Source organism: Neovison vison, chromosome 7 (genome assembly GCF_020171115.1).
Source record: "Neovison vison isolate M4711 chromosome 7, ASM_NN_V1, whole genome shotgun sequence".
NCBI lineage: Eukaryota > Metazoa > Chordata > Mammalia > Carnivora > Mustelidae > Neogale > Neogale vison.
In genome coordinates, this window is record NC_058097.1 from 104,719,339 (window position 1) to 104,742,679 (window position 23,341).

Genomic DNA, 23,341 nt, shown 5'->3' on the forward strand with positions numbered 1-23,341 from the left:
GAAAGGTTTTCAGTCTATCTTAACTCCTAATTTGTGTACTTTACAGCACAGTGTTAAGGTGAATCCTTAGCCAGAGGGTGTATTAGAATCCCTTTTCTGTAGAACACAACTCACTCTGACATATGTCTTCTTAAGGCAAGAAATCAGGATTGGGAAGGCCCATAGGTGGCTTCTGCCTATCCTAGAGAACCACTGGATCTCAAATTGCATTCCGCAGCCTGTTCCAGCCATTATGTGGACATAGTGGTGTGATCCTAATGCGTGAGAGTTACAGATCGGGAATCACTAGCCTGTGGATCAGGATTAGCATAATTTTATGTACTAAGTTTTTTTTAGCTTTGTAACAACAGTGTGAGTGGAGAAAGACTTGAACTTTTTCCAGATGAGTCAATCAAGGCTCAAATTTATAAGTATAGTTAGGTGTAAGCTGAGAAAATGTTAGTCTGCTGACTTCGGACTGTTCTTTCTGCTGCCTGGAGTAGAATGGGTTTAGCTCATGTGCCAGCTTCAGTGGTTTGGAAGACAGGACTGTATCCCAGTTGAGGACAGCGCTCTTGAATCAAGCTCTGGGTTCAGATTTGAGCTCTGAGACCTACTGAGTGGCTCTGCCAAGTTCACTTCTCTAAGCCTCAAGTTTCTTACTTATAAGATGAGAATGATGGTATCTGACTTAAAGAATGATGTTAGAATGAAATGCTTCCCATACAGTTCTGAGCTCAGGGCTTGATACACGGTGAGCACCTTGTTGTGCTGTGAGAGTGAACTCGTTTCGTCCGGGATCTCTGGGAAATGGTGCCTTTGTCGATCAGCTCTGGTGGCTGGGGCATGATTTTATTTATTTATTTATCTATTTATTTTTTCAGCGTAACAGTATTCATTATTTTTGCATCACACCCAGTGCTCCATGGAATCTGTGCTCTCTCTAATACCCACCATCTGGATCCTCCAACCTCCCACTCCCTGCCCCTTCAAAACCCTCAGATTGTTTTTCAGAGCCCATAGTCTCTCATGGTTCACCTCCTCTTCCAATTTCCCTCAACTCCCTTCTCCTCTCCATCTCCCTTGTCCTTCATGCTATTTCTTATGCTCCACAAATAAGTGAAACCATATGATAATTGACTTTCTCTGCTTGACTTACTTCACTCAGCATAATCTCTTCCAGTCCTGTCCATGTTGCTACAAAAGTTGGGTGTTCATCCTTTCTGATGGAGGCATAATATGGACCACATCTTCCTTATCCATTCGTCCGTTGAAGGGCATCTTGGTTCTTTCCACAGTTTGGTGACCATGGCCATTGCTGCTATAAACATTGGGGTACAGATGGCCCTTCTTTTCACTACATCTGTATCTTTGGGGTAAATACCCAGGAGTGCAATTGCAGGGTCATAGGGAAGCTCTATTTTTAATTTCTTGAGGCATCTCCACACTGTTCTCCAAAGTGGCTGCACGAACTTGCATTCCCAACAACAGTGTAAGAGGGTTTGGGGCATTATTTTAAATCCACGTTCACTTAATGGCCTATGATGGACCATGTGTTACCGAGGCTTGTCTCACTGCCAGTGTGACCTTGAGTTGACTTAGTTCTTCCAACTAAAATTTGGCAAAATAGTCTTCGTCCTTACTCAGCTCTCAAGAATGTTACAAATTCTCACACGGGAATAGATAGGGGAACACTGGGCTTGAGAAAGGTTCCAAGGAAGCGGATGCCGCTGTTAGTGGCGCAGGAGGTCCCCCTCACAGCTGGCCCACGTGGTCATCAGGTTAATTGTCCAGCCTGCCCCGCCGTTTGGTTTTCTTAAGAATTTTAGCTCCTCGTGTTCATTTTAAGTCTTCTGTCCCATGAACGACCTTCTCACTGATTTAATCCTCTATTCCGTGTCTTCCTAAGGGAGCAGTATCTCCTGATGGAGCACATGTTAATTTTTAGCAAGATAATTGGCAACCTGTGAAATAAGCAAATCTGGTCCAAGGCAGGTCTGTGTAAAGGCACGATGGTTCGGTGATCGGTTCATTATTTATCAGTCTGCTTAAAAAAAAAAAAAAGGGAAATTTAAATTGGTAGTTCTGGTAACGGATTTCACAGGGGATTCCTGAAGCTATGAAGTAATTTCTGTGAAATGAGCTGCCATGCAAATTGGTTTAAATATAACCACGGCCTTAAGAATGATCAGTATGTTTGTTTAGCAGAACTTGCTGTTCCAGCGCTCCCGAGGGCTTTTCAGTTGGTAGTTCTCCTGGCTGAGCTGTAATTATCCTGCAAGCTCTATGCACAGGATTACCTAGGTAAATTTCCCCTGAATTAAACTCGTAAGGTGAACAGATTAGTACAGTGATGATAGTCCCAGTCAGCATTCCTCGAGTGCTTTTTGTCATCTTCCCGGTACAGTGAGTGTGTGGGCCAGAAAGACCCCTTTTTTTCAGTAGCTGAGCCATAACAGATAAGGACAGAGCCTGAGTCCCCTGTGTTTTATCATTGACAAAACAATAGATCTCTGTATTAATAAAGCAGTGGACAAATTCACAGGGAAATTGATCGGTTTCTTTTGGCAGAAGTGGTGTTCTTGTATGTGTAAGCCTTAAAAAAGGTTAAGAATAGCTAGTTGTAATGTTCACGTGCGGTTCTGTCATTAAATACATTTTGACATATTGATTGCCTTGTTACAGTGCATGACAGTCCTAGGTACACTCAGGCATTTACATCTCGAGACATTAATAAGCAGCTGGGATGGTGGAAAATTGGTTATTAGGATAAGCCGTCTGTAGCAGATTCATGAAAGTGAAAGCTGTTCGTTCTGTATCTTTTGATGAGGCAGAAGCTGTTAATGCTCTGTTTTTTGCTACACGCTATCTGTTGTGAGTATTGAGTTTGGGTTATTTGACCAAAGCCTTTTAATTTTATGCGGCTCCTGATTATACCGTAGCCACGGTGCTTGCAGAAACGAAGAGTTTCTTCTTGTTGAGTCTTTTCTACTGAGTAGAAGGGTCCTTGAACTGTTCTCAGAGGACAGGTCTTAAATCTCCTCAACACACATGCAAAGGGGTAACTACATATGGTCACTTATTTAGCTTGATGGTTTTTTTCCCCACAATATGTACATATGTGTAAAAACATTATGTTGTGTCCCTTAAGTATGTAATTTCTGTATGTCCGCTATCTCAATTGAAGGCTGCTGAGAAGAAGGGATTATAAATCTTCACGGCACTAACCTGTAGACCGATGTAGTCGTTGCTTTCATAACTGACTTGTCGAGTCGAGTGCATCAGACCCGAGCTTTAACCTGGTGTCCGGGGGAGTTTAATCAGTTTCATTTTGCGCCTGGGTTGTGAGACCGCTGGTATTCCAGGATACAGAAAACAGGAGTCTCTGATTCAGGAATGAGTTCTAGAAAATGGAAGGATTGGGGAGCAAAAAAAAAAATACATTCTTGTGCAAATGAAAACGTACCATAAACATCCTGCAGAATCTTCGAGGACCCGTGAGAACTTGCATAATTTGGGGTGCATAACTATGTGAATTGTACAGCTAACCCTTGAACAACACAGAGGTTGGGGCGCCATGCCTCCCCACCCCGTCAAAATCTGCATGTGTAAATTTTTACTGCCCCGAAACTTTACTAATAGACTCTCTAGAGATCATTTTCCCTGCAGTGCTCATGCAGGGATGATTAGTGCCCCATAGCATTTTAAGTGGATATTCGCACAGGTGGTGGCTCTGAAATTATTACAGTAGTATGGTTTATGGAGTTATGATTTAATACTCCGTCTTCATATTTGCTTCCATTTCTCTCAGCTGTGGATGATGCCCTGTATGGCCCATTAGTGTTTGGGTAAGTTTTGATAAATTTGTAACTTCCAGTCGGTTTGTGTATATTTTACGGTAGTCATGTTGAAATAGTATCTACATATATTTTATGCATATGTGACATAGCTAACCTTTTCTTAATTTTTTTCCATATTTCCAGGCTGTGCAGCTCGTCTGTGACTTATTTCAAATTATCGCGTATTTCCGAAAATTTTCCAACGTATTTATTGAAAAAAATCCACATATATGTGGAGTCGCGTAGTTCAAACACATGTTGTTCAGAGGTCAGCTGTACTTAGTGCCACTGAACTTGCTTCACTTAAAATGGAAAAAATGGTAAACTTTAGGTATATTTTACCACCAAAATAAAAAGGATGCATAATTTGACTCAACCCATTTTCAGAATGATCCTCTCTTAGGACGAATGTGTAAATGAAAGGTGGCCTGGATGAGCTGAGCTTGGGGACACTTGCTTGTGCCTTTGGGAAGAAGAACTTCTGTTTCCCAATTTGGAGAATTTAGAGAGCTGCTTTCTGTTACGTCAGCATCAAAGTGGTGTAAGGAATGGCTGTTTTTTTTAACAAAGGAAATTGAACAAATATCCTTTGAGAGCATTCAGCCTTCTTCCTACCTTAAAGTTCGCTCTAGGAGGTGGGGGAGACATGCTTCTGACTTCTGAATCACGTGTACTTCCTGCATAATCTAGGTTAACTGGCTCAGGAAGGCTGCCTTGCCATCCAGGCCTGTTTTGCTTCTGTGGGAAAACCTCTCCATTTTCCATTCTACTTCGCCCGCTCTCTTTACCGGTTAATAGGATCCATTGTTAAGTTAGAGACCGTATGTAGTAAATACTTTCACTCTCCTTGGTTGTAGTTCCTCTGAGTCATTCATTTATTTTTCTTATACACTCATCTTTACTATTCTAGTGGTCCTAAATAATTTCATTCTACCTTGTACCTTCTTATTCTGTCCTTGGAGCACTTCGCGAAATATGTTGACATGATCGCCCCATCATTTTTATGTTCACATTTGATAACTAGCAGAAAAGAAACCATGTCGGAAGAAAAGCAGGACCAATACTAGAGACACCGTGAAGGGCATTTGTAGATGTCCCTAGAGTGGAGTAGGAGGAAAGGTGGCTCTTGTTTGACTCTATGTTCAACATAAGTCTCCAGAAATATGGGGGTTTTTATGATGTGCTCCAGGCCTGCTATTACTAGAAAAATTGTTTCTACCCCGGATTATCACTGTTCATTTTCCACAGCTTTGCCTTTTATAAATAGTAAAAATGCTGAGTTATTTGGATACTCTCTAGAGATTACCAATGTTTATTTTACCAAAGAAAGATGTTAAAAATACCATCTTCTATCACCATTATTTCATAAAAGACATTTTTAAACATAACAAAGGGGGGGGCGGTGCCTGGGTAACTCAGTTAAGCGCCTGCCTTTGGCTCAGGTCACGATCCCAGGGACCTGGGATTGAGTCCCACATCGGGCTCCCTGCCCAGCGAGGAGTCTGCTTCTCTTTCTCCCTCTGTGATCTCTCTCTCTCTCTCTCTCTCTAAGAAAATGAAATCTTAAAAGCAAAACAAAAACTTATACAGAGGTATGTAGTTTCAGAATAAGGGATAGGTACTTGAAGTGGAATACATTTAGCGCTGTGAGAAAATTGTGTCCTGATTTTCATTGCACTTCACATTGAAAAAAAAAAAAAAAAAAACACATCATCTTCATCCTGGGCCTGTATCAGTCCCCAGACTGGAGTTCGGGAATCATTGTGGTATGTTTATGCTTGGGGTGGGTCATCTCTCCAAAACACTCCTGGAAGAGGAGAGAAAGAAAATCCATTCTCTCCTACCCAAGTAATTCTTTCTTGACAGTTACTCAACGAGAGGAGCTGGAGGATAAGTAATGAAAGCCTTGTGGTTCTGGTTGAGATGCAATTGTGTGATGTGCGAGTGACCAGAGTGTCAAAACAACATGCTTTGTCCATGTGTTTCACACTATTGTTGACCCTGTACAGTCTTTCCAGAGTTCTTTCTAAGAACGCTGTGGGTTCCTAGGTTATTTGAAGCTCTCTTTTTCCAGTTTGGACATTCCGAAATTGGTTTTGCGTGACTTTTAGCTATGAAGTTGTCGATGTTCCAACACCAGCTTTCTGAGGATGGGTGGGGAAAGGGGACAGGCACGAGTTTTAAAATTATTTTAGAGTTTCAGATAAAGTCTGAAAATTGGAAAAAAAATAATTTCACCTGAATTAAATCCCAAATCTAGTTTAAGGTTGAAGGATATAGGTACGTTTCCTATAATTAATACTGGTTTTGGGGGGGAAAGAATGACATACTTTTAAATACTGAGCTCCTGAAAGACCCTTGGAAATGCAGTGTTAGAGATCATGATAAAAAAAGGTTCTAAAATTAAGTGGGAGAATGGTTGTGCTTTGGGATTTTCTTCTTTGAAAATAGATAAATTACTTAAATGTGATGGCTAATGTCCATAGTTTTGAAGAATTAAGTTAGATAGTATTTAGTTGATAGAAAATAACAGTGTTATGACTAAAACTTTATTTTCACTTATTTTGATACATTTTTTGAAGATTCTGATCATGCTGGTTGCTTATGAAGTAGAGTTGACATACAGTGTTATGTACAACATAAGTGTTTCCACAATACATTTCTCAGTGCTCACCACAAGTACAGTTGTCATCTGTGACCACATAGTAGTATTATAATATTGCTGACTATATTCCCTATGGGGTACATATCATCTCCCAGACTTCCTGGAAATTTGTACCTCTTAATCCCTTTTTTCTCTTTTTCCCTTCTCCCTACCCAAGTCACCTGACAACCATTACTTTGTTCTCTGTATTTGAGTCTGTTTTGGGGGGTTATTTTGTTGTTTAGATTGCACATATAAGTGAAATCACATGGTATTTATCTTTCTCTGACTTGTTTCACTTAGCATAATGCCCTCTAGGTCCATCCTTGTTTTTGCAGATGGCAAGATCTCATTCTTTTTTATGATTAGTTTTCCATTGTATAAACATACCACAGCTGCTTTATCCATTCATCAGTCAGTGGACACTTGAACTGCTTCCATATCTTGGCTATTGTAAATAATGTTGCAATAAACATAAGGGTGCCTGTATCTTTTCAGATTAGTATTTTCTTTTTCTGGGGGTGGGGGTGGGGGTGGGTATTTCCCTTGGGATCCAGTAGAATTACTGGATCATGTGGTATTTTTATTTGTAATTTTTTGAGGAACTTCTGTTTTGTTTTACACAGTGGTTGTACCAATTCTCATTCCCACAAACACTGCACGAGGGTTCTCTTTTTTCTACATCTTTGCTGATACTTGTTATTTCTTGTCTTTTTGATGCTAGACATTCTGACAGATGTAAGGTGATGTCTCATTGTGGTTTTGGTTTGCGTTTCCTTTATTAGTGATGTTGAGTATCTTTTTGTGTCTTGGCCACCAGTATGTCTTTGGGAAAATGTCTTTTGAGGTGCTCTGTTCGTATTTTAATTGGATTATTCCCTTTTTTGGTGTTGAGTTGTACATGTATATAAAGTCTATATATTTTGGATGGTAACCCATAATTGGATATCTTTTTTGCAAATACCTTCTCCCATGCAGTAGTTTGCCTTTTTGTTTGTTGTTGGTTTCCTTTGCTATGCAAAAGCTTTTTATTTTGGTGTAGTCCTAATATTTTTTGCTTTTGGTCCACTTGCTGAAGAGACATTCATAAATAAGTTGCTAAGGCCGATAATTCCTGCCTCTGCTTTCTTTTAGGAGTTTTATGGTTACAGATCTCACATTTAGGTCTTGAATTCACTTTGAGTTTACTTTTGTGCATGTTGTAAGAAAGTGGTCTAGTTTCATTCTTTTGTATGTAGCTGTCCAATTTTCCCAACATCAGTTTTTGAAGACTGTCTTTTGCCCATTGTCTGTTCTTGACTCATTTAACTATATGACTGTGAGTTGATCTCTAGGTTCTCTGTCCTATTCCATTGATCTGTTTATTTTTTATGCCAGTACTATACTATTTTTATTTTTACAGCTTTGCCGTGTATCTTTAAATCTGGGATTGTGCTGTCTTCAGCACTTTGTTCTTTTTGATTGCTTTGGCTGTTCAAGGTCTTCTGTGGTTTCATACCAATTTTAGGATTATTCTAGTTCTGTGAAAAATGCTATTGATATTTTGGTAGGGGTTGCATTTCATCTTTGGATTGTTTTGGGGGTATGGACATTTTAGTGACATTCTTCCAATCCATGAGCATGGTATATCTTTCCATTTATTTGTTGTATTCAACATCATTGTCTTGGACTTTTCAGAGTATAGATCTTTGACCTTCTTAGTTAAATTTATTCCTATGACTTTTTTTTTTTTTTTTTTTTGGTGCAGTTGTAAATGGGATTGTTTTCTTAATTTCTATCTCTCTTTTACTTTGCGGTGAGTATATAGAATGCAAGAGATTTCTGTATATTAATTTTGTATCCTGGAACTTTACTGTACTTATTTATTTTAATAGTTCTTCTTTGGTGAGGTCTTTAGGGTGTTCTGTGAGTAATATGTCATCTGCCCTCAATAGTGATAGTTTTACTTTTTGCTTACCAAGTTGGATTCCTTTTGCTTTTTTACTTGTCTAATAGCCGCAGCTATGTCTTACAGTACTATGCTGAATAAAAGTGGTGAGAGTGGGCATCCTCTCTTGTTCCCGATCTTAGAGGATTATCTTTCACTTTTTCACCATTGAGTATGATGGTACCTCTGGGTTTTTCATATGTAGCCTTTATTATTTTGAGTTATGTTCCCTCTAAGCCCACCTGGTTGAGTGTTTTGTCATGAATGGATTTGTATTTTGTCAAAAGCTTTTTCTGCATCTGTTGAGACGATCCTGTGGTTTTTGTCCTTCTACTCATTAGTGTGATACATCATATCAATTTGCAAAATTGAAGCCGCCCATGCATCCCTGGAATAAATCCAGCTAGGTCGCGGTGAGTGATCCTTTTAATATGTTGTTGAATGTGGTTTGCTGATATTTTTTTGAGGATTTTTGTGTCCATTTACATCAGGGATATTGACCTGTAGTCTTTCTTTTTATAGTATCTTTGTCTGGTTTTGGTATCAGAATAATGCTGGCCTTGTGAAATGAATGTGGAAGTTTTCCTTTACTTTTTCTTTTTCTTTCTTTTTTTTCGGGGGGGGGGTTAGTTTGAGAAGAATAAGCATGAAGTCTTCTTTAAAAGTTTGCTAGAATTCACCTGTGCAGCCATCTGGTCCCGCTCCCAACATGTTTATTGGAAGTTTTATTTTTGTTACTGGTAACCAGTTTGTGCAGATTTTCTGTTTCTTCCTGATTGAGTTTTGGAAGATTATATGTTTCCGGAAATTGATTTCTTCTTGGTTGTCCAACTGGTTGGCATAGAATTTTTTTGTTGTAACCCCTTATAATTCTTTGTATTTCTGTGCTGTCAGTTGTTTTTCTTCTTTTGCTTCTGATTTTGAGTCCTCTTTTTTCCTTGATGAGACTGAGTTAAGGTTTATCACATTTGTTTCTCTTTCAAAGAACTAGCTCATAATTTCACTGATTTTTAAAAACATTTTATTGTCTCTATTTCATTTATTTCTGCTCTACATTATTTTCTCTGTTTACTAACTTTGGGCTGTTTCTTCATTTTCTGGCTCCTTTAGGTGTAAGATTAACTGGTAATTTGAGCTTTTTCTTGTTTCTGGAGGTGGGTTTGTATTCTTCTATATTTCCCTTTTAGAACTGCTCTCCCAGTGTCCCAAGGATTTTGGACTGTTGTGTTTCATTTTGATTTGTCTTCGTGTGTTTTTTAATTTCTTTTTTCAATTCTTCATTGACCCGCTGGTTGTTTAGGGTCATGTTGTTTAGCCTCCACCTGTTTGTTTTTCCATTTTTTCCCTTGTAACCATTTTCTAGTTTCATACTATTTTCACTGAAAAAGATGCTTGATATGGTTTCAATCTTAAACTTATAGAGACTTGTGGTATAACATATGATCTTTTCTGGAGAATGTTTCATGTGCATTTGAAAAGTGTATATTCTGTTTTGGATGGAATTTTCTGTATGTATCTCTTAAGTCTATCTAGTCTGATATGTTGTCCAAAGCCACAGTTTTCTTGTTAATTTTCTGTCTGGATGATCTGTACACTAATGAAGATTGGGTGTTAAAGTTCCATATTATAGTTGCATTACTCTCAATTTCTCCCTTTATGTCTACTAATATCTGCTTTATGTATTTAGGTGGTCCTGTGTAGGGTACATAGATAATTGCTATTTTCTTGTTTGATTGATTGCTTTAACATTTAATGCCCTTCTTTGTTTCTTGTTACAGTCGTTGTTGCTTATGTTTTTGTTTTTTTATTTTTTTGTTTTGTTTTTTTTTTACAGTGGGTTGTTTCAAAGTCTGCTTTGTCTAAGGTGGGGTGGTGACACAGTCCATTGAGTGACTGACTCGTGGTTTCGGTTCAGGTTGTGATCTCAGGGTCATGAGATTGAGCCCTACAATGGGCTCCACACTCAGTGTGGAGTCTGCTTGAAATTCTCTCTCTCTCTCTCTCTCTCCTTCCCTCTTCTATCCCTCCCACTTATGCTTTCTTTGCCTCTAAAACAAATAAGTCTTGAGAAAAAATAGTCTGTCTGATATAATTATTACTACTCTGGTCTTTTTCTTTCTTTTTTTAAAATTTATTTTCAGCATAACAGTATTCATTATTTTTGCACCACACCCAGTGCTCCATGCAATCCGTGCCCTCTATAATACCCACCACCTGGTACCCCAACCTCCCACCCCCTGCCCCTTCAAAACCCTCAGATTGTTTTTCATACTCTGGTCTTTTTCTTAATTTTTCCCTCCATTTGCCTGGGATATCTTTTTCCCTCCATTTACTTGCAGTCAGTATGTGTCTGTAGGAGTAAAATCAGTCTCTTTTATGGAACTTATAAATCAGTCATTTTAAAAATCCATTCAGTCATTCTATGTCTTTTGATAGTAGCATTTAGCCCATTTACATTTAAGGTAATTATTAACAGGAGTGTGAACTCTACCTTTTTGTTACTTGGTTTTTGGTTATTTTTATAGTTCTTCTCTGTTCCTTTCTTCTTTTGCTCTCCCTTTCTGGTTTGATGCCTATCATTAGTGTTGTGCTTGGATTTCTTTCACTTCTGTGTATCTATTATAGGTTTTTGATTTGTGGTTACCATTGGGCTCATATGTGACATCCCGTGTTAGGTTGCTGGTTGCTTAAGTGCATACATACTCTAAAAACACTGAATTTTTACTTCCCCTCCAATGTTTTATGTGTATGATGTTATGTTTTATAGCTTTTTATTTTGTGTATCCCTTCATTGATTTTTGTAGATATAATTGCTTTTACTACTTTTGTTTTTTAACCTGGCTTTACTTGTGATAAGTGATTAAGATACTATCTTTATGTTTGCTCTTTCTTGTGGAATTTTTTTTTCTTCATAGTTTCTTCTACTTGGCCTTTTTTGTTTGTTTGTTTGTTTGTTTACCATTTAAAGACTTCCCTTTGACTTTTCTTGTAAGGCTGGTTTGGTGGTGATAAGCTCCTTGAAGTTTTGTTTGTCTGGGAAACTCTGTTATCTCTGACTTCTGAATGATAATGTTGCCATGCAGAGTACTCTTGGTTGTAGGATTTTTTTCTCCCAACACTTAAAATATATCCTGCCACTCCCTTTAGCCTTCAAAGTTTTTCCTGAAAGATCAGCTGATAAACCTATGGGAATTCTCTTGAAGATAGCTGTTTTGCTACTTCTGCTCCTTTTAAGATTCTCTAATTTTTGCCATTTAAATTATTAGGTGTCTTAGTGTGGTCTTCCTTGGGTTCATCTTGTTAGGAGCTCTCTGTGCTTCGTGGACCTGGATGTCTCTTTTTTCCCCCAGATTAGGTAAGTTCTAAGCTATTACAACCCCACATAAATTGTTTCCCCCTTCTTTCTCAGATCCCTATAATGCATACTGTGCTTGATGGTGTCACAGAGTTCCCTTAACTTATTCACAGTTCTTTAAATCCTTCTTTTTTCTTTTTGCTGTTCAGCATGGTTGCTCTTCTTTACCCTGTCTTCCAGATTGCTGATCTGTTCTTCTGCCTCTAATCTGCTTTTGATTCCCTTTAGTGCATTTTTCTTTTTAGTTATTGTATTCTTCAGGTCTCTCTTCAGGTCTGACTGGTTATTTTATATATTTTCTAGCTCTTAATTGAAGTTCTTACTGAGCTTACCTGCTCCTTTCTCAAATCTGTTATCGTTGTGACCATTACTTTGACCTGTTTATCAGACATAACTGCTTGTTCTCTGTTGATCTGATTTTTGTCCTTTCATTTGGGACATACTCCTCTGTCTCCTCATTTTGTCCAGTGCTGTATTTGTTTCTACATATTAGGTTGGTCAGCTCCATCTCCTGCTTTTGAAAGTAGTGGCCTTGTGTAAAGAGGTCCTGTGTTGCCCTGTAGCCCAATCCCCTCCCTGGTCACCAGAACCAGGCACTCCGGAGGTGTCCCCTGTGTGGGCTGCCCACACAAGTTCTGTTTTGACTGAGATACCTGTGCCTTGGGCATGTTTGTTGGTGGGCTGGCCTTTAGCCCAGCTGACAGTAATGACCCCCTTCACCTGCTGGGGGTGCACACTTCAGGGTTTGCTCCTCATGCTCCAGAGAAGCCCAGTTGTGGCTGCTCTGGGCTCACTGGTTGCTGGGGCTGGTACTCAGCCGAGCAGCCTGCGGTCCACCAGTGCTACCATTCAGGCACACAGATGACAAACCTTGCCCCTTCCACAGCCAACAAAAAGGGGTGAGTACAAGAAAAATGGCACCCACCAGCACTTTTGTTCCCAGAGAGAGCCGCTGCGGACCCCTGCCCGTCGGCACACATGCTGCGATTGGGTAATAAATCTTCACCTGCACCCCGGGCACCTTTCAGACTGCTGCCTCTGTGCTGTGTCTGGGGCTGAGTAATTTAGTATACCAGCTCTTTAAGGGTGGAGTCCGTTTCCTCTCACCTGACCCTTTCCCAAGTTAAGCCCCCGGATTTTGAAAGCTTCTGATGTTTAGCCCTGCTGGTTTTCAAAACCAGACATAAGGGAGACTCCTTTTCTCAGTGTGGGTCCCCAGGGCTGGAGGTGCCCTGTGTGGAGTCTGTCCCCTCTAATTGCACCAGGGATCTGCTTCCTAACTGTGTCTTCAGCCTTTCTACCCTCTTGCATTGGGCCTTCTCTCTACAACTAGCTGTGGAAGATCTGTTCTGCCAATCCGCAGATCATGTTCGGACGTAGTTGTGTCTGTGGGGTGACATGAGTCTGGTCCTCCCCTGCCATCTTCTCCCAGACTCCTGTGTGCCGAGTATTTTTAAAAATTGAACATCTAGCCAAGACTTACACAGTTCCGTCTCCTCATGTTCTAGTGAGCAAGACAAACACAATAGAAATAAAACAATAATTGTGCTATTGAATAAGAAGTTGCCATGGTGAAGACCAAGGCGGGTCGTGTTGAGGGAGGAGAAAGGGCTACTTTAAATAAGATGATTAGTGTAGGTTGTCTTGATTAGACATTTTAGTCTGGCCCGGAAAGTTGGGAAGGAGGCTGTAGGAGGCATAGAAAACTATGGACTTGAGGTAGCAAAGAATTGAGTTGTATTCTTGGAACTGTCAGTGTCAACTTGGATGGAGCTTAGTGAGCTGAAGGAGAAGGGAGCACCCCAGGTTCTTTGAATGGGGGCCATACTAAGTATCTGCTTAACGAATGCATGAATGAGTCGTAAGATTTTTATAGCCTCAATTCTGGCAAATCATTATTGCATACTAAAATGCCTTATTGCAGAGTAAAAAGTGATCTTGAATAAGCTGGTTATCACTGTGGATGATGGTCGGCCGGTCAACCCAGAGACTTGAGAGCAATAGCTCGATGGGGTGCACAGATTTAGGTTCCTCTGGGTTACAGACCTAGAAATCTGGTTTCATTGGTGCACCAACAGTAGCCCAGTCCCTTAAGGAACTTACTCCAGGCAAACACACAAGGGCCTGGTGCGATTCTGAATGCTGGTCAGTTTGCATCAGGTTCTTTTTCTCTAGTAAGCAAGATACTGTATTAATGTGTACTGTATGGGGAATTGCTTTTTCTAGCATCGAGGCTTTGGGAAAATGGGTTTGTAATCAGAAGGCCAGCTAAGTAAATTTAGAAGAAAACTTTAATGCTACAAGTGTTCTCCGTATTTGCTATCTTTTTAAGATAGGACTTGATTTATGGGAAATTCTAGGTCACTGGTTTGCTTTTACTAGGGCTGCATTTCCCCTTGTCTTTTGACATAGCCTTTGTTTTTTATGTATTTTGTATGTCAGTTTTTTCCTGATTTTAAAATAACGGGTGAATATTTTAGAAAATCACTGCACTGTATAGAAAAGACCACTGATAATACATTGATGCCTATTTCTTTTCTATGTGAATCTGAATATATAGTAGGCTGCCCAGTGACGGTGGCTTCAAAATGTAGTTCTCTTACCATAATATTTTTAAAGCAGGTGAGTCACAGGTGACACCAAATCATCTTTGAACAGACTTATGTTTTAGTAAGGTTTTCGAAATGCCTCTTGGGTTATGATTATAATACAGATACTCTTGTATATACTTTTTTAATGTGGATAAAGCAGTCAGAATACAAATACATGATTAAGAGTCACTTTGTTTCCCTCTCCTTTTTTTCTTGTCCCCCTTCCCATATGTTCATCTGTTTTCTTTCTTAAATTCCACCAATGAGTGAAATCATACGGTATTTGTCTTTCTCTGACTTAATTTCCCCTAGCATTCTTCTCTGGCTCCGTCCATGTTGCTGCAGACGGCAAGATTTCATTCTTTGTGGCTGAGGAACATTCTGTTGTATGTAGATACACCACTTTTTCTTTACCCATCAGTCGATGGACACTTGCGCTTCTTCCGTAATTTGGTGATTATAAGTAATGCTACTGTAAACCCAGAGGTGCATGTAATCCCTTTGTTTTTTTGTTTTATTTTTAATTCTCCAGGTTTTTATATTCTTTGGGTAAATACCAAGTAGTGTGATGGCTGGATCATAGGTAGTCCTATTTTAAAATTTGAGGAACCCCTATACTGTTTTTCATAGTGGTTGCACCAGTTTGCATTCCCACAACAGTGCAAGAGTTCCTTTTTACCCCACATCCTTGGCAACACACGGTGTTTCTCGTGTTGTTGATTTTAGCCATTCTGACAGATGTGAGGTGATTCCTCATTGTGGTTTTGATTTGGATTTCCTGATGGTAAGTTATGAACATCTTTTCATGTGCATGTTGGCCATCTGTAGGTCATCTTTGGAGAAATGTCTGTACGTGTCTTCCCAATTTTTGTTGAATTATTTATTTTGTGGCTTGTTGAGTTTTATAAGTTCTTCATAGATTTTAGGTGCTAACTCTCCACCAGAAATGCCATTTGCAGTTATCTTCTCCCATTCTGTAGGTTGCCTTTTAATTTTATTGTTTCCTTTGCTGTGCAGATGCTTTTTATTTTGATGAAATCCCAACAGTTTATTTTTGCTTTTGTTTCTCTTGATTCACAAGACATATCTAGTAAGAAGTTGCTGTGGGCAGTGAGTCAAGCAGTTGCTGGCTGTGTTCTCTAGGATTTTATTGGTTTCATGCCCCTAACATTTAGGTCTTTCATCTATTTTGAATTTATTTTTGTGTATGGTGTAAGAAAGTGGCCCAGTTTCATTCTTTCGTATGTTGCTGTTCAGTTTCCCCAACACCATTTGTTGAAGAGACTGTCCTTTTTTCCATTGGATATTCTTTCCTCTATTGAAGTTCAGTTGACCATATAGTTTAGGTCCATTTCTGAGTTTTCTGTTCCGTTGACCTAGGTATCTGTTTTTTGAGCCAGTACCATGCTGTTTTGACTACAGCTTTGTAATATAATTTGAATCTGGAATTGTGATGCTTCCTGCTTTGCTCCCCCCCACCAAGAGTGCTTTGGTTTTGGGGTCTTTGTGGTTACATGTAAGTTTTAGGATTATTTGTTCTAGTTCTGTGAAAAATGCTGTAGATACTTTGATAGGGATTGCATTAAATCTGTATAATGTTTTGGGTACAAAGACATTTTAACAATATTTGTTCTTCCATTCCATGAGCATGGAAGAACACATAACTCTTTATTTGAATGGCTGGCTGCTTGTTTTTTTTTTTAAAGTTAACATTTTTATTGTTATTTTGTTTATTTTTAGCAGTAGTGAACTGCTACCAAAATTGCTAGTTCAAGGCCAACCGTAATAGAATTTTAATAAGCTCACAAGTGTATGCATTCAAAAGCCTTATGAGGTTTGTTTTTTTCTCAGATTTTTATGAAGATCTTTTTCTTTTCAGTTTCCACATTTACTGAATTAACTATACCTCTCAGTTCATTCATGGCACATTATTATTGGTTATTGCAAAAACCTTTGTTTTCTATTAAGGCATTCCCCATCTGTACTGCTGTGTCCAACTCTTTACTCTCTGTTATAACAATATATGTTCCTCCATTCTGTCTTTTTAATTCTTAATGTGTATGGTGCTGCATGTTTGTTTTAACTTGATATGGATGGTATTTGAACTTTGTGTGTTGTAGCTTTCTTTAGAATTTTCTCCAAAGTATGTATTTAGGAGTAGGATTTCTGGGTCATTGGCTATCCCTATATTTAATTTTTTATAAGTACTGACAACAGTTTCGTATAATGGCTATAGAAGTTTTTAGCTATGACCAGAAATACAGTATTATCATTTTCTTTTTTAATCTTTTTTTTTTTTTTTTAAGATTTTATTTATTTGAGAGAAAGAGAGAGCATGAGAAGGGGGAGGGTCAGAGGGAGAAGCAGACTCCCCGCTGAGCAGGGAGCCCTATATGGGACTCGATCCCGTGACTCCAGGATCATGACCTGAGCAGAAGGCAGTCGCTTAACCAACTAAGCCACCCAGGTGCCCCCCAGTATTATCATTTTCTGAGACCTTTGTCAGTACTTGAGTTTGTAGGAGTTTAAAATTTTTGCCATTTTATGGACATAATAATATTTCCTTATGAAATTTGCATTTCTCCAAATATGAGTTTGAGCATGTCTTTGTTACTTGCAGTATTGTTTCTTTTTTTATTTTTTTAAGTTTTATTAATATCTTTTTTCCACTTACCTGAGATTTTTGGTCTTTTCCTTAATGATTTTTTTTTTAAAGCTTTTGTTTATTTATTTGACAGAGAAAGATACAGTGAGAGAGGGAACACAAGAAGGGGGAGCGGGAGAGGGAGAAGCAGGTTTCTTGTCGAGCAGGGAGCTCGTTGCATAGGGAGCTCTATGCGGGGCTGGATCCCAGGACCCTGGGATCATGATGGAGCCGAAGGCAGACGCTTAATGACTGAACCACCCAAGGCACCCAATGATTTTCATTCAATTATCTCCTCCCCATTTGCTATCCATGTGTTGACTTTGCGTGTTGCTGACTTTCTTTAAACAGAGACCTTTAATTTTGTTATTGTAATGTCTTTCACTTTTCTTCTTTAAGGTTTGTTCTTTGAGAATGTTGTATAAGATAGAGAAACAGTTCCCCATCTTAAGATCATGAAGGTATTCTATAAAGATATCCTTTTATTAACTTTATACCTTAATTTTGCTTTTCATGTTTTGGTGTCTAATAAATCTGCAGTCCACATATGAAGATTAAGGGAGGTAAGGATTCAACCTTATTTTTTCTATGGAGTGCACCAATTTTCCATCATTATTTGCTAAATAACCCATCATATCTCACTGACTTGTGATATGACTTCTATCACACACCAACTTTTTATATATAGAAGGATTTGTTTCTGGGTTTTTAATTCTATTATATTGGTTTTATTCTATGTCACTGTTCTTTTGTTTTGTTTTGATCCCAGTTTTATACTAGGTCTTAATTTCTTATAAGGTCTTTTAACGGAATGATGATTATCCTGGGTTTTCTATGTGGATTATAAAGTCCGCTTCAAATAATAATAATCTCTTGCATATTTCTTTTTCTTATTACATTGCCAGAAAGCTCTTTGCCATGTTGAACTGCACCTGTGGTGGTGGCGTTTTTACCTTGTTATTGACCTTAAAATAAATGCATCAAATGTTTTTCCACTAATTATGATGTTTTCTATAGGCCATTAATACATAGCTATCAAAAAGTTAAATTCAGTTCTTTTTTATTTCCTTAGGAAAAAAAAAGTGAGAGTTAAATATTGAACTTTATCAAATGTCTTTCCTACATCTTCTGAAATAATCATGTATTCCTTCTTGACTCTTGCTCTGGTAAAATCCATTTATGGGTTTTCTGATATTAAACCATCTTTGTATTGATAAGATAAATACTTAAAGTATCTTGAGGGTTATTTTTCAAACTTCCAGCTAGATTCTGTTCACTGATATTTTATATGAGTTTGCTTCTAACTTTGTTAGTAAAATTGGCCCATAATTTTCTGTGTTGTCTTCATCAGTTTTTTTTTAAGTTTTTTTACCCTGAAAAATGGACATCTATCATGATTTTCTAATTTGGGATAATTAGAGCTTATCTGTTTCAGTGCAACAGAACTCTCCTGTCAGACCTTCTGGGAAAAGTTTTTCCAAGAGATTGTTTTTCAGATTAGTAATTCAGTTTCTTTTCTGTTAATTGGTGTATTTAGTTTTTCCACTTCATAGAGTACTAACGTTGTCATTACCATATTTTGTCAATTCTGTCTCGTACGTTTTCAGTTGGAGTATAATTACGTATAGTTTTTCTTACAGTAGAACGTTTAAATCTTTATGATGAGTATGATTTGTCCCTAGATTTAAGTATATTCTGTTTACTTGTGTTTTATTATTGTTCTGTTGAACAGACTTTCCTGAAGTTGTTTGTAATAGACTTCTTAAAGAAGGGGCTTCTGGCACCATGACTGCTTTTCTATACAGATTTCTGTATAATTTTATTTTATATTAGGTCCTACCGTTTATTATTTTCTCACTTTTAGTTTCTTTGGGTGTGTTTTCTTGCTTACACTTTCAGTGCTTCTTAGTCCTTTTTCATTTTTACTTGTCCATATTTGGCGCCATGAATTTTCCTTTAACTTCTCTCAACGAGTTGAATATATATACATATACATGTATATGTATATATATATTTTTTTTTTTAATTTATTTTCATTTCATTTCATTCATTCATTTTACCTTAGAGAATGCCTCACCCACCTATGGCCCTGCCCTGTGCAATAGGAATTAGTCTTCATGAAATTTTGTTGGGTATAAATATAGTAAAAGTCACTCCATCTTACGACATACATACACAAGACCCTTGAACAACATGGGTTTGAACTTCATGTGGATTTTTTTCCAATAAATATATTGGAAATTGTTTTGGAGATTTGTGACAATTTGAAAAAACCTGTATAGGAACCATATAGCCTAGAAATACAGAAAAAAAAATTAAGAAAAAAGGTAGGTCATAAATGCCTAAAGTGTATGTTGATATTAGTCTGTTCTTTCATTTACTACCACAAAATAGGCACAAATCTATTATAAAAAGTTAAAATTTATCAGAATTTGTGCACACATTTAGAGACTATACATCGTGCCATTCGCCGTTGAGAAGTGTTAAATGAAAAGATGCAGTATTGTCATAATTACAGAAAATTAACTGCCATACATGCTGTCCTACTGTAGTAATTTTGTGACCCCCTCCTGTTGCTCTTGGGGGAAGTTCAAGGGTTGCAAGTATCTGTTTTAAATGCCACATAATACTAATACCCTCTCTGCAATTTCCATTAAATTGCATAGCACAATAAAAAGTGATCCTTTTGGTTCTTACATATTTTTCTGCATGTTTAGTGCACTACCGTAAACCTTGAATAACACCATGGGACTCATACAGAGTGCCTTAGCGATGCTGGAAGTGTTCCCAAGAAGCAGAGAATAGTCATGACATTATAAGGGAAAGTTGAATTGCTCGATATGTACCGTAGATTGAGGTCTGCAGCTGTGGTTTCTTGTCATTTCAAGATAAATGAGTGCACTATAAAGATGACTGCAAAAAAAAAGGGGAAATTTGTGAAGCCATCTTGGCCGGTACACCAGGAGGCACAAAAATATTTCACTTTTTGTGAAATAACTTTTCGTCTCATAATGAAAGTACAGCTTTCATATGGGTGTAGGATCGTTGTAAGAAAATCGTATCTGTAGATTCTAATATGATTCGAGAAAAAGGGAAGTCATGATATGACAACTTTTTTTTTTTTTTAAAGTAGTTTCCATGCCCAGCGTGGGGCTTGAACTCACAACCCTGAGATTGAGAGTTGGATGCTTTACCAACCAAGCTAGCCAGGTGCCCCCATTATATGACAATGTAAAAGGAAAATGAAGGATCTAAAGCTGAAGAATTTAATGCGAGCAAAGCATGGTTTGATACTATTAGAGGTTTTGGCTTAAAAAAATGTCACTCTAAAAGGAGAAGCAGCTTTTACCCAACCAAAAGGCAGCAGTTGGGTTCCAGACACTTGTAAGAAAATCACTAAGGAGAAAGGATATCTTCCTGAACAGGTGTGATTTTTTTCTGCTTGTTTGTTTTTAATACCACAAAGGGCATTTATGGGTAATGAAGAGAACTGAGCACCAGCATTTAAGGCAGGAAGGGATAGGTTAACTTTACTATTTTGTGCACATCCCATGGGTTTGTGAGCAGAATTGCCCTTACCTATAAAGCTGCTAACCTTTAAAGGGAGCATTAAAGAGAAAAGGTATAAACCAGCTGCCAGTCTTCTAGTTACACAATAAGAATGTCTGGACAATAACAGCTTTCGACATTTAGTCTGGATTTGTTCCCTCAATGCATTGTCCCTGAAGTCAGGAAGTACTTTGCCAGTGAGACACAGTCTTTTAAAATCCTTTCAATATTGGACATTGCTTTGGGTCACCCAGAACCCCATGAGTTTAACAGTGGAGGCATTGGAGTGGTCTGCTTGCCTGCAAACAGTGTCTCTAATTCAACTCTAGATCAGGAGGTTATAAGGACCTTTAAAACTCATTACACATGGTACTCTATGGGAAGGATTGTCAACCTGACAGAACACCATAAAGTCTGGAAGGATTATGCCATTGAAGATGCTGTTGTTGTTATAGAGAAAACCATGAAAGCCATCAAGCCCAAAACTAGACATTGCTGCTGGAGAAAACTATCTAGATGTTGTGCATGACTTCATAGGACTTAAGACAGTGAGCCACTGGAGAAGGTTATGAGAGAGATTGTGGATATGGTGAAAAAAAAAAAATCTGTGTGTGAGAGAGAAGGGTTTCAAGATTTTCAAGATAAGGGATCTTGGAGAAATTCAAGATCTAACAGATACCGCACCAGAGAATTAACAGAAGAGGGCTTGATGGATCTGAGTGTTTGTGAACCAGTGCTAGACGTTAAGGAAGAAGACGTGGCAGAAACAGTGCCAGAAAAAAAAAAAATTGGTATTAGACTATCTGGCAGAGGTGTTCTGATCATTGAGGATTGCTTTTGATTTCTTTTATGCTATGGACCCTTCTTTGACATGAGTGCTGAAACTAAAGCAGATGCTGGAAGGATTGGTACTGAGAGAAACATTTTTAGAGAAATGAAAAGAGTCTGCAAGGGGCTCCTGGGCGGCTCAGTCAGTTGAGTGTCCGACTCTTGGACTCAGGTCAGGAGATTGTGAGATCGAGCTCTGCCTCGGGCTCTGTGCTCAGTGGGGAGTCTGAGGATTCTGTGTCCCTCTGTCCCTCCCCCACACACTGTCTTCCAAATAATAAATATTTCTTAAAGTCAGAATTTATGATGTATTTATGTAATGTTTCATCATGACGTGTCTGCCTCCACTTTCATCTCCTCTACCTGTTCCACGTTTTGCCACGAGACACCCCAAGACCAACCCCTCCTCTGATTCAGTCTACTCAGTGTGAAGATGATGAGAATGAAGACTTTGATGACCCACTTCCTCCACTTAATGACTAGTAAATCCTTATGCTGTTAGTGTGCCAATTTGTTAATAAACCTATCTGTTCTGTGTGTGTGTGTGTGTGTGTGTGTCTGTGTGTGAAATCAAGAACTGTAGGTGTTTTGGGGTCTCATCATACCCAAGTATTTGTCGTGTAGACTGTCACGTGCAAGACTTGTGCCTATCCTTAGATAGGCATCAGGTGAGTGATGTTTAATATATAATTGCTAGTGTGTTATTTTTCTTACTGTTTTATAACTTAGCTTTCAAAGAATTGTATTGCTGTACGATATCTCTCATAATTGGGGAAATTGTGTTTCAGCCTTTCATCCCAGGTAAGTGGGTTTGTTTTTTTTTTTAAATGTAGTAGTGTTTCCAATACTGTTTAATGAATATGACTGTAATACTGTAATATTGTATGCCATGAAATTTTATAAGGATTCATTCATTAGTGTATAGGCAAGGCTACTGTGAAGTAATTGTATCAATTATTAGTCTACTATAAAGCAATCATATTCTTATCATTGCATGAATCGTTATACTTGTAAATAACTATGAATTTCTTTGTCACATTATCTTTACATTTTTGATATCTAGTAATAATATGTATAACATCTACAGTGTTTTACATCGTGTAAGACTATTGATGTGATGACAGATGATTCATCTTGTAAACAGGTGACATAAATTTACAGTATCGATAGAGCATAGTGCTGATTTTCTTTTTTTCGTCTAGCTTATTTTATTGTAGAATACAGCATATAATATGTACACAAAATACGCATTAATTGTTTATGTTATTGGTAAGTCTTCTGGTCCACAGTAGGCTATTAGTAGTTGAGTTTTGGGATAATTAAATGTTCTATAAGGATTTTCAACTACCTGGGAGGGGGTAGGTGCCCCTAACCCCACATTGTTCAGTAGCCAACTGTATTTGTATCACACACACACACATATGTATATGTATATATAATCCGTATATAATAAGATTCAGGAAATACTCTGGGTTGGGGTTTTAGAGTGTTTGTTTTTTTTTTAAAGATTTTATTTATTTATTTGACAGAGAGAGATCACAAGCAGGCAGAGAGGCAGGCAGAGAGAGAGAGGAGGAAGCAGGCTCCCCGCTGAGCAGAGAGCCCGATGCGGGACTCTATCCCAGGACCCTGAGATCATGACCTGAGCCGAAGGCAGTGGCTTAACCCACTGAGCCACCCAGGCGCCCTGGGCTGGGGTTTTAGAATGGAGGAGGATCACATAGGTGTATAAAAATGTTTTCTAGTTCTTTGTTGAGTTCACAGGTACTTATTATATTTAAGATACAAGATGGCTCATATAAACCACTGGCCTGAGTGTTACAAAGTAAGGGTTGTTAAGCTTATAACAAACGTTAAAATATCAAACAATTAAGCATAATGACATACTAAGGGAGAAAAATCATCTTATTTTAGTAGGTACACAAAATCATTTAAAAAATGAAACAAGACCCCTACTTCACAACATACACAAATTCTAGGAAAAT